General features: G+C 62.4%; 1 long non-coding RNA gene across 1 annotated transcript; it reads left to right on the top strand.

Annotated features, from left to right (window-relative positions):
• The first annotated feature begins 390 nt into the window (after positions 1-390).
• Positions 391-10,969, top strand: LOC114018216. The gene is made up of 10 exons (XR_005223161.2): positions 391-444; positions 2,908-2,952; positions 4,110-4,406; positions 6,405-6,446; positions 6,983-7,057; positions 7,406-7,430; positions 7,803-7,891; positions 8,714-8,745; positions 9,141-9,187; positions 10,263-10,969. It is a non-coding gene; the product is annotated as an uncharacterized LOC114018216 (long non-coding RNA).
• Positions 10,970-12,222: the final 1,253 nt, after the last annotated feature.

The raw sequence follows: 12,222 nt of genomic DNA, 5'->3' as shown, positions 1-12,222 counted from the left end.
TAGTCCCTGTCCTGTTTGCAGTGAGGACACCCGACCTGGGCCATTACTGGTCTCACTAATGCCAGACACAGAGGCGATCCCCCTTCCCTGGCCGTGCTGATCCAGCCCAGCTGTGCACCCGCACTGGGAGCCTCTTGGCCCCTGGCTGCCCCCTGCTCTCCGGCACCCAGGCTGTCCTGTCTGGGGAGCAGCAATGCAGGTGGGGGCAGGAGTGAAGCGCGGGAGGGACTGGGGCTTTCACACTCTCCCCTGCTGGCCAGGGCGTCACGGCAGAGAGTGGGTGGCTGGGGGAGGGGAGAACAGGATGCTCCCACCCCTGGTGAGGAAAGGAGAAGAGGTCCCAGTCTCGCACAGACACGGGAGCTTCACTTCTTTCTCAGACCCCTGGCACAGACATCACACAGGATCCCCCGATGGCGCTCAGTCTCTGGCTGTGTCTGCTCGGTGAGTGTGCGGCCAGCGCGCATCTTCACGGGGGTCGGGGGGTCTGTGTGTGTGTGTTCCTGCATGTGTTTGTGTATGTGTGTTGTGTGTACACTGTGTGTGCATGCATGTCCGTGTGTGTGTGCATGCTTGTGTTCCTGCATGTGTATGTGTGTATGCATGTCCCTGTGTGTGTGTGTCCCTGTATCTGTGTGCATGTTTGTATCTCCTTGCATATGTGTATGCATGTCCCTGTGTGTGTGTACACTGTGTGTGTGTGCGCATGTCCGTATGTGCACGTTTGTGTGTCCCTGCGTGTGTGAGTGTGTGTCCACGTCCCTGTGTGTGTGCTTGTGCGAATGAGCATCTGTCAATCCCTGCGTGTCCCTGCATGTCTGCGTGTGTCTGTGTGTGTGAGTTCTACATGGATGTGTGGGAGAACCTGGGGGATTTGGAGTGATGGGAAAGATCCATGTGGCATGACAGAACCCTACTCTGCCTGGGGAGAGAGAGCAAAAGGGGGCAGCGGATGTGGTGAGATAGATGGAGGATGTGGATGTGGTTAGATAGATAGATAGATATTTGCGGTATAGTTGTAGAAACGTACTCCCAGCATCACAGCTAAATACAAGGTGGCGCAGATTGTTTACTTGGCCCATTAACACCCTTCCAGTCATAGGACCAAAAGTTATGAAGCCAACTTTGCTAGGCACCAGAAATCATGGTCTTCATAAAGACACTGGATTTATGGCTTATTCCATCAATCTGTAACCCATAACCCTCCTTTTGTCCTATGACTGGAAGGGTGTTAATGGGCCAGGTAACCTCGAATGGTCCCTAGCAATCTGGGTTAACTCTTTATGGTAAACAATCTGCGCCACCTTGTATTTAGCTGTGATGCTGGGAGTACATTTCCCAGCCCTGAAGGAGAGCTCTGTGTAAGCGCGAATCCTTGTAGACGCTGGTCCAATCAAAGACATTACCTCACCCACCTCATCTCGCTAATATCCTGGGATCCACATGGCTACAACTACACTGCAAATATCTATCTATCTATCTATCTATCTATCTATCTAACTAACTCCATCCACATCCTCTATCTATCTCACCCCATACGCTGCCCCCTTTTGCTCTCTCTCCCCAGGCAGAGTAGGTTTCTGTCACGCCACATGGATCTTTCCCATCACTCCAACTCCCCCAGGTTCTGCCACACATCCATGTAGAACTCACACACACAGACATGCAGGGACACGCAGGGATTCACAGACGAATGCATCCGATGAAGTGAGCTGCAGCTCACGAAAGCTTATGCTCAAATAAATTTGTTAGTCTCTAAGGTGCCACAAGTCCTCCTGTTCTTCTTACAATCTGTGTATCTCCTTCTGCGACACACTCCGCTGCACCTTGCATTTAGCTGCGACACTCAGTGCCTTCCCCAGCCCTGCAGAAGAGCTCTGTGTGGCCCGAAAGCTTGTCTCTCTCCCCAGCAGAAGCTGGTCCAATACAAGATACGACCTGCATGACTGTGTGCTGGAGCTGTGGGTGCTGGAGAAGTGTGCAGTCTCCGGCCGCGCCGCTCTCCCCTCCATGGCTTTTACACAGTTTGTGGTGATGCTTCACTTGGCAATGTGTGCAGGAACTGAGAGCAGCTCCCTTGCAGTGTAGACACCAGCGGCAGGCATGCATCATGTATAACTACCTAGCAGCGCTGTGGGGGGACACAGCACCAGGGAATGAGGAAGCAGCTACAGTGCCATGGTTACCTCCCGCAGAACCGTGCTAAAAACGCAAGAGGCTGAAACCAGCCGCTGTGCAGCGAGAAACCAGACAGAGCTGGGCTGAGCACCCCGAGTCTGGCTGGGAGCCCACGGCTGCTGAGGGGGATGGAGAGTGACTAGGACCAATGGTAGCCAGGCCTAGCGGAGCTGTGTGGTCACACGCCTGGCTCTCGTCTGGGGGAATCGCACCGTCGCCTGTGGGACTCTGCAAAAATCCCCACTTGACAAGCGGCTCTAATTAACTGCTGGGATTCTGGGCCCGATCTGGCAGCCCTCTGTGATGGAGTCTGTTTATACAGGGGCCCCTGGTCTGGTGCTGAGATACGGCTGCCTCTGGGGTGGGGGATGGTTATACAGGGACCCCCTCAACTGGCACCAAGAAGCAACTGCCTCTGGGGTGGGGCACAGGAGGTATTTATACAGGGACCCCTCACCTGGCTCTGAGATGTGGCCTCATCTGAGGCAGGCCATGGTGTTGGTTATACTGGTGCTGAGATGCAGCTGCCTCTGGGGTGGGGCACAGGAGGTATTTATACAGGGACCACTCACCCTGTGCTAAGATGCAGCCACCTCTGGGGTGGGGCACAGAGGCTGTTTACACAGGGACCCCTCGCCTGGCGCTCAGATGCAGCAAGTTGACTACATGGTAGCTCTCACTGGCTCACTGTGCCCTGTCCCCATCACTGCTGTCTGCTCTCTTTTCCAGCCCCGGCTCTGCAGCTCACCAGCCAGAAGTCCTGCTGCCCGGAGGGTGAGTGCCCCGGCAGGCCATAGAAAAGCCAACCCATCTCGGCAGGATGCCAAGCGCAGGGGCCCCAGGGCCCATTGCCAGTGAGAAGCAGGATGGGATCCCTCCACTCTCCCAGCAGCGGAGCCTCCTGGGGCCCCTGTTTCCAGCTTCTCTTCCCAAACCCCAGGGCTGGGACCTGACTTTGTTTAACCAAAAGCAGGGACAGCTCGGATCCCAGGGCTCCGGGAGCTGGGGCTGCAAGAGAACCCCAAACACTGCTAGACTTTGGCAGATTCATGAACATCGGTGACCCTACCAGGCCAGGCAAAGGGGACCCCGATATCCCCCACAGTGACCCTGCACCTCACTCCAGAGGGGGAATCACCCCACCCCCATCTGGGAATCAGTGTCTGGCTCAGATGCTCTGCCCTGGTGGGAAATCTCCTGGGCCCCATGCTGTGTGGGGGTTCCCCTCCCCATGCCAGGGGAACTACCTGCTGGTCCCCACCAGGGCAGCCCCCTATCAGCATACGCCTTGTCGCCAGCCCCGCGGCACTCACAGGGCAGGAGAGAGGCCCAAAATCCTGCAATTGGCTTCAAAACTAGCCAGACGCTCATTGGTGTTGTGATGGGGAGGCTGAGATTCTCCCCTCCCCCAGCACTGAGGGTCTCCCCATTGCCCCCCATGTGGTCTCTGCCCCTCCCCCACATTCAGGGACTCCCCACCCTCCCCATGTGGTCTCTGCTCCTTCCCCACATTCAGGGTCTCCCCAATCACCCCATATGGTCTCTGCCCCTCCCCTACATTCAGCTTCTCCCCACCTGCCCCCATGTGGTCTCTGCCCCTCCCCCACATTCAAGGTCTTCCCACCTGCCCCCCATGTGGTTTGTGCCCCTCCACCCAAGGATCTGTCCCCTTCCCGACAGCCTGCTTTGGGTTTGTCTATTCTGCAGTTGTGCGCAGTGATTGCAGCTCATGTAGACGTACCTGAGCCAGCTAGCTCGGGTCCCCGGCCCCTGGTAAGTGCTCCCCAGGCTCGCCTGTCTGGATGTGCACTCTGTGCTATGGGAACTAGCTAGGCCGGGTACGTCTACACCAGCTGCACCCGAGATATTAGTCTGACTCTGGTTTCTCGGTAGCTCCCTGGCCAGGCTCTCACTCCCGCTTCTCCCACCAGGGCCCCTGCTGGCTCCCCAGCTGTCTCTGAACGTGTCCCTGGCTTCCATCGGGGACACGGTTACCGTTAGGTGTCTGGTCCCAGGAGAGTCCCCCATGACCCGCATTATCTTCTGCGAGGACGGGCAGGAAGCTGCAAGTCAAGTGATCACCCCCGGGCGATTCTCTTACGACTTCACCCATCGCGTCTCCAAACCGGGATATGCCAAGGATTTCTCCTGCTGGTACCAGCACAGGGGTGACAATAACGAGCTGGTTAATTCCAACCTGAGCACCCCCAAGACCCTGCGCGTGACAGGTGAGGCCCTGAGCCCCTGGCCTGCCCCACCCAGAGCGGCTGGGCAGAGACAACCCTGACCCCGCTGCTGGGACAGGAACCAGTCACTGTGCCAAGCTCAGAGGGCTCCGGGGCAGCTGGGGTGTCTGGGCAGGAGCCCCCATCATGCCCCTCCTGCTGGGCAGGGACTCTCTGCCACCTCCCACTGCTGTGTCTAGGGGAGCTGGCTGGGCTGACACAGCCAGAAAAGCCCAGGGTTCCCCAGAGTGCCCCGCGGTGCCCGAAAGCCTGGCTGAGCAGTGACTGCCTGGACTGGCTGGGCACTTTCAAAAGCAGGGCCTGAGGCTCTGTGCCAGCTGTTGGTGAGCCCCACGGAACCTGCCCCCACTCTGCGTGTGGGGCTGTAACAGCTCCTGTGCCCTGCGGCTCGGCACAGCGGGGACCTGGACACTCTCTCCCCACCCACTAGCCCCAGCGGGAGTCACCCCCAGACCATGCAGCACCCCCAGGAGCTTGTCTCTGGCTGGATGGCCCTGGAGGGGTGGCTCTAGCAGGCTCTGGGGCCAGAAGCCCCATCTGACAGAGGGGCAGCCCCTTTCCCTGCAGTCCTTGTGCCAGCTTGGGCATGACTCAGGCTTGGTGCATTGCCCCTGCCATCAGCCTAGGCTGGCACAGGGCTCTCTGCCTGGCCGTTCCCCCTGCCAGCTCTCAGGGCTGACAGGAGGCCCAGGCTCTCTGCCCAGCAGGTGCTGCTGGTGCCACTCTGTGTGCATGTGCCCCCCATCTGGGATCGGAGCTGCCCCCATTCTCCCAGCATGCACTGGGACAGGCTCAGCTGGGATGGCAGAAAAGCTGCAGTCCGGAGCACTCTGAGCTGTACGTGGGCATGGAGCCGGTTCGGGGCTGCTGTGCAGCGGGGCCTGAGCCACTGTGGCTGGGGCGGATATGGGGCAGGGCAGGAGAGGATAAGGCAGGAAGCGTCAGGCTGGTATTTAGCCAGGTGCCCATGAACCAGGCAGGCTGCTGCCCCTAGGGGCAGACGTGCTGGCTGACAGGATGAGGGTATGGGGGGCTGGGCCTGCGGGGTAGCTGGGCGAAGCTGGGGGTGGCAGAGGATGCTGCTGTGCGGGACGATCAGCTGTGCTAGAGACCTGGAGGGCGGGTGGCTGCTGCCTCTTCCCCTGGAGGCAATTGGCTTTTTCTGTGCAGGTTGGGGGCAGAGACGGCTCCTCTGGGGGCAGCCCGGGCCCTGCCTGCCCAGCCTGGCTCTCTCACTGGGGGTCAGTGTCAGCTCCCTGGCCAGAGCCCAGACCCACAGTGGGCACTGCCAGGCAGGGAGGGGGGCTGAGGGGCAGGGGGGCTGTGGGCAGGCAGCAGGTCGGACCTGAAGGTCCCAGATATCGGGACACAGGGACCTGGGGGACCCAGTGAGAGCCAGGAGCCCCTGTCGCTGCTCCCTGTTCCCCACCGCGCTTAGCACCCACCTGGAGAGCAACACAGAGCCGTGGGAGCCACTAGTGGCCTCTGCTGGGCCCTTCCCAAACTCTGCCCAGGGCTGGTGCTGCCAACGACCTGGGGGCTGGGCTGGGGGGCTGATATTAGGGGAGCGGCCTGGGGGGACTGGTATTAGGCGAGGGGCCTGGCTGGTATTAGGGGAGGGGCTTGGGAGCTGGACTGGGGGGCTGGTATTAGGGGAGGGGCCTGGCTGGTATTAGGAGGGACTTGGGGGCTGGGTTGGGGGGGTTGGTAGTAGGGGAGTGGCTGGCTGGTATAAGGGGCAGCCCTGCTAGCCAGTGGCAAGGTTCATTGCTGGCTCTTGTTATTGCCAAGGTCCCTGCCTGGCTGTAAGGGGGCAGGGTAGGGGGCAGGGAGGGTTGGGGGCCCAGGGTTTGGGGATTCCCTTCTCTCCCTCTGGTGGTGTCTGGCTTCCATCCCCAGAGGTGGGACCCGGGGCCCCTTGCCAGTGTCGCAGCCCTGGCCCCCCTGGGTCCCTCCTTACCTTACTGCAAATCTTCCTAGACGCGGAACCTGCCCAGGATGGAGGCGACTCTGCCAGCCCAGGTACCCACGCGTGAGCGCTAGTGACGTTCTCAGCCCCCAAAGCCCCTCCTGCTCACTGAGAGACTGCCCCTGGCCCTTGCCGGGCGGGGGGGGGGGGAGCTTAATTCCCTGCCGATGGCCCATGTTTAGGGAGGGAACTGAGGGGCAAAGGCATTGAGCGACACAGCCATTGTCAGAGCTGGGGCTAGAACCCAGGAGTCCTGGTTCCCAGCCCCCCACACCTCACTGCCCTGTTGGAGCCAGTAATTGAACCCCGGAGTCCTGGCTCCCAGCCCTCCTGTGCTCACTGCTAGGTCCCATTCCCCTCTCCACAAGTGGGAGGATGGCCCCTCATCCCATTGTGTGTGCTGGTGTTGCCCTCTAGTGGTGAGCCCAGCTGGGGCGGGCTAGCAGCCCGGCTTGGCCAGCCCTCTCAGGGCTGAGAGCCCGTGTGGGACCACCCAAGCTGGCCTGAATATCAAGGTCTGTGCGTGGCCCTGGCCCCGGGCCATTCCTGGGCGGGGATCTCACGGCCTCTCCTGGGTGCTCTCTTCCAGCCGGGAACCTGAACCTGATCTTGAGCATCTCGGTGCCCTGCGCCCTGCTGCTGGGGCTGCTGGGGCTGCACAGGGGTAAGTAACGGGGTGGGCTCGGGGGAGAGAGAGGCAGAGATGGGCTTCCAGTGCCTGTGCGTGGCTAGCTCTGGGTGGCATGCTGAGCCCGCCCTCTGGAGCCACGGCGTGATTCCCGGAGCCCAGGGACAATGGGGACAGACAGACAGACTGGCGAGGGGGGCCCAGGAACGAAAGCTGCATGCCCACATATGGGCCATGGAGCCCTCTGGCTCAGGGGGCCAGCTGTCCCTTAGATGGGGAGGGAGCGGGGCGGGCTGGCAGCGGGTTCAAACACAGCCACAGCTTGGTGGAGGAAGGGGGGTTGATGTGTGAGGTTCATAGTGACGTTCTCCCTCTCCTTTCCAGTGGCATCGTCCTGGCGAAGACCCAGGTAGGTGGGCGATTGTAGGGCATCGCCCTGGCACCATGCCCCAGGGAGTCCCTTGCAGCAGGGATTGGGGGGGAGGGGCGGGGTGGATTTCGGCGTCATGCCCGAACTGCCCATGATCCCCCCAACAGACGAGAAGGGATGGCCCCGCCTGGGCACGGGTCCTGTCTGTAGCCAGCCCGCGGCGCACTCAGCTCCCCAGTCCCATGGCTGCGTTTGGCCCTCTGCCCTCCCCAGCCAGCCGAGCTGCTGCCTGGCTCCTGGGGCGGGGTTTGGGGTGCGCTGGCAGCGCCCAGGAGGGAGCAGGTCCGCAGAGGGCGCTGGGGGGGCGGTGGGACTGGCTCTTGTTGAGTCAGCTGTGCTCATCCTCCACAGGGAGCCGGGCCCCGCTGGCGGCGAGGCTGGCGGCGGTGATCCCTACGGTGGCCGTGGTGGTGGTGGACACACTGAGGAGCAGCTGCACTGTGAGGACCCGCCAGGCTCCCCCAGCCTGGTGTCGGGAGGCTGGGCACCAAGACCCGGGTCCTCTCCATCCGCAGATCTCACCGTCCCTGCCTGATGGAGACAGGCCCCCTTCCCCCACAGTGACCGCCCACCCCATGCCCTGCGTGGGGGTCCCCGCCGTGCGCGTCCATAGGCTGAAGGGGGTGGGGTGGCACCGTGTCCATGTACAGAGCCGGGCCTGACGCCGGAAGGGGCCAGGGGGAGCTGGTGAGGGAAGGACCCCAGTGGGAGCTATGTGGGGGGGAGTGACCAGACAGCAAGTGTGAAAAATCAGAATGGGGTAAGGGGTAATAGGAGCCTATATAAGAAAAAGACCCCAAAATCAGGACTGTCCCTATAAAATTGGGACATCTGGTCACCCAAGGCGGGGGTGTCTGGGGACTCCCCACACTGGGTATGGAGGAGATGGGGACGTCTGGGGGCTCCCCTCACTGGGGATGGAGGAGTGCGTGGGAGGGGGGTCTGGGAGCTCCCCTCACTGGGAAAGGAGGAAATGTGGGGGTGGTCTGGGAGCTCTCTGCACAGGGGATGGAGGAGTGGAGGGTGGGGGTCTGGGAGCTCCCCGCACTGGGGATGGAAGAGTGGAGGGGGGGTCTGGGAGCTCCATACACTGGGGATGGAGGAAATGGGGAGGGGGTCTGGGAGCTCCCAGCACTGGGGATGGAGGCATGCGGGGTGTCTCAGGGCTCCCCGTACTCAGGGGTGGGGGTGTCTGGGGTGGGAATCTGTGGGACCTACCCAGTCGTGCTCCAATCTCACCCCACCCCATCTCTCTCTCTCAGATGCTGCCATTGGCCAGTTCTGCAGCCCCAGGGTAAGTTCTGCCCCCCCACCTCGGCTTCGTTTGGGGGCCTCTGGGCTGGGTGACTCTGCCTGGGGGAGGTGTAGAGTGAGGCTGAGGGCCATGGGCTTGCCCCACTGCAGCAGGAGCTGACCCTGTCCCAGCAACCCTGGGGGTGTGTGACCCCACTGCGCATCTGGGGGGACCCTGCTGCTGTGCGGCTGAGCACCTGGCCTGGGGGAACCCTGCTGCCCTGGGGCTGAGCGTGGGGGGCTGCTCACCTGGGCAGAGACTCTGCAATGGCATTTGCTAACCCCTCTGCTCCTAGGCTGGGTGGGGCCTGGCACCTCCCGGGCAGAAGGGCATGCCCAAGCCACGGTCCCCATGCGCAGAGCAGCCTGACCCGACCCCGCCGGGCTCTTTTTCAGACGCTGCCCCCCAAGAACGAGGACCCGGTGACATACGCGGTGCTGAGGTGAGCTTGCGCTGCTGCCCCGCCCATATAAGGAGTCGGGTGAGTGGGGCCCAGCGCTGGGGGTGAAGGGAGCGTGGGTGTGTGTCTGCACAACCGGCATGTTTGTGGCGCCCAGGGCCCAGCAGGGGGCGCTGGGGGGAGCAATGGGGGACTTGCACAGCTGACACACAAGCGGCATGGCCGTGTGGGACAGGGGCCAGCAGGGGGCACTGGGGGGTAACAGGGGGCATGCACAGCTGGCTCACATCCAGCATGAGTGAGGGGCACACGGTCCAGCAGAGGGCGCTGAGGGGTAACGGGGGGACTTGCACAGCTGGTTTACACGCGGCATGGCTGTGGGGTGCAGGGGCCAGCAGGGGGCACTGGGGGGAGCAATGGGGGGCTTGCACAGCTGGCTCACACGTGGCATGGCTGTGGGGTGCAGGGGCCAGCAGGGGGCGCTGGGGGGTAATGAGGGGCATGCACAGCTGGCTCACACGTGGCATGGCTGTGGGGTGCAGGGGCCAGCAGGGGGCGCTGGGGGGTAATGAGGGGCATGCACAGCTGGCACCCCCCCAGCCATGGCACTAAGACACAGGGAGCAGCAGGGGGTGCTGGGGGGTAGTGGGTGTGCTAGAGAGCTGGGCCCGGTGGAACTCCCTGCTGTTGGAGCACAGGCTCTGGGGGAGGAGGTTACAGGAGCAGCTCAATCCTAGTGGCACCTCCAGCCCGACCAGGGAACGTGGCCTTCTGCCTCAGCTCAGCATCTGCTGGGGGGTTTCAGGGAGATGCCCCCATATTACTGGGTGTGTTCCAGCCTCCATGCCTCCAGCACAAGATGCTGGCCAAGGCCCAAGACCAACCAGTCAGAGCCTTGTTGTGATCTGGGTGAGGTGATGGGGACTTAGGCTGGGGCAGTGAAACCGGGGGGCGGCAGGGCTGGGGGCTGGGTGTTCCGGATCAGGTGGCAAGGCTGGGTGCTGTGTGCCCTGGATCGGGGCTGGCAGGGTTAGGTGCTGGGTGCCCCGGATCGGGGGCAGTAGGGCTGGTGGCTGCAGTGTGTGTGGCTAAGCTCGCTCACATTTTCTCTCCCCAGGACACAGAGGGGACGCCCCACGTCGGAAGGGCACCAGGACTCTCGGGCGCAGTGGCTGATGCTGGGGGGCAGAGAGGGCGCTGGCTGGGTACGGGGACCACGCTGGAGCCTGGGAGCTGGGTGGAGGCGTCTGGTGCTGCTGGCATCCCCAGGAAAGCCATTCTGACCCCTCGCTCACCTCTCAAGCAAGGCGTGGTCTGGCATGACCCCCAGCCCTGCGGCTGGGCTCTGAACACTGCTCAGCCGCCCCAGGAGTGGAGCAGGCACCTGCCCTGCTGCCCCTTGGAGCTGGGAGGAGCTGACAGGGTGTGACCCACTCCCAGGTTCTCCCTGCAGCCTCTCCCCCATCAGTGCCCTCCCATGGCCCTGGCACCAGGCCCCTCAGCAGCCTGAGAGCCAGGCGCTCCTGACCCAGCCGTGTAGCAATGGCCGGGGTCGCTGGGTTAATAAAACAAGCCGCGTCCTGCGGCAATGACCAAACCAACCAGGCCACCTCCCTGCGTCCATCTGTCTGTGTCTGGGGGCTGAGCTCACGCCCTGCAGCACAGCGCCCCCTACTGAGCCACAGCGCCCCCTACTGAGCTCCATCCCGCTCCCTGCAGCACAGCGGCCCCTAGTGTCACCCACCCACTGGCGAGCTGGCCCAGGATTCCTGCATCTCTTTGTTTTATCCTCCATTTTCAGGAAAATAAGACCAACTTTTAAAAATGAACCCAATTCTGTCTCTGTGAGTGACTCAAGTGATGACCATTGCTGGCCCCATGGGGTGCTTGGAGCTGGCCCCATGAAGGGCAGTGCCTGGGTGCTGACCCCATAGGGTGCCTTGTGCTGGGGCTGGCCACACAGGGGGGCCCCACGGGGGGAGTGCCTTGGGGCTGGCCTCATGAGGGGTGCCTGAAGCTGGCCCCTGTTGGGGGTGGGGGGGAGGCTGGGGCTGGCCTCACTGGGTGCCTGAGGCTGGGACTGGCCCCACGGGGGGGAGTGCCTTGGGGCTGGCCCCTTGGGGGGTGCCTGAGGCTGGCCCCTGGGGGCGCTGGGGCTTCCCCCATGGGGTGTCTGGGACTGGCCATGGGGGGTGGCTGAGCCTGGCCCCAAGTCGGGAGTGGGGCTGGTGCTGGGGGGATGGCTGAGGCTGCCCCCATGGTTGGTGTCTGAGGCTGGCCGGGGAGTGGGGCTGGTGCCAGGGGTGTGTGTCTGGGGCTGACCCCAGGGGGCGGGAGTGGGGCTGGTGCCGGGGGGTGGCTGGGGCTGCCCCCATGGGGGGTGTCTAAGGCTGGCCCAGGGGTGGGGGGAGTGGGGCTGGTGCCAGGGTGTGTGGCTGGGGGTATTCCCCAGCCTTGGGGTCTGTAACTCAGGACTGGATGTCTGCCTGAAAGAGCTGCAGGAGCTCTGGGCTGGGTGCAGAGATCACTGGGGGGTTCCGGAGTCCAGCTCTCCCTAAGTCCCAGCTTCGGCGGCACGGTGATTCCCAAACTCCTGCTCACTCGGTGCAGGCGCCGTGTGGCCTGGTCACCCCTCTGCCCTCTAGCCCCAGAGCGTCCCATGAATCTGGGGCAGAGCCCTGCAGGGCTGAGCCGGTGCGTGTGCACAGGGGCTAGACCAGGTGTCGGGGGCAAGACCAGATGTCAAGGCTAATTCCCCACTCTGGCACTCCGAGTGCAGAAGTGGGGCCCACAAGTATTCTAAAAATTAATGCTGGCCACTCCAGGTTAGTATTAAACTCCCACGGTTACAGCTTCTCTCTGACCTTGGATGGGTAGATGCTGCCACCACCCAAATGCAAACCCCTGGGAACCCAGGAAGGCGCATTTGGGAATTCCTTCCTGTGGGGTACCCTCAAGCCCTTTCACCCCCACTCCCGGGAAGAGCTGAGAAAGGAAACAAAGGAAATTAGCTGTGGCTACCAGCTAATCAAACAACATGTGCACAAACCTCTTAGGACACCAAAACCCAATCCTGT

This window comes from Chelonia mydas, chromosome 23, assembly GCF_015237465.2.
Source record: "Chelonia mydas isolate rCheMyd1 chromosome 23, rCheMyd1.pri.v2, whole genome shotgun sequence".
Lineage (NCBI taxonomy): Eukaryota > Metazoa > Chordata > Testudines > Cheloniidae > Chelonia > Chelonia mydas.
The sequence above is the reverse complement of the archived record's forward strand: the minus strand, read 5'-3'. Positions and strand labels throughout refer to the sequence as shown.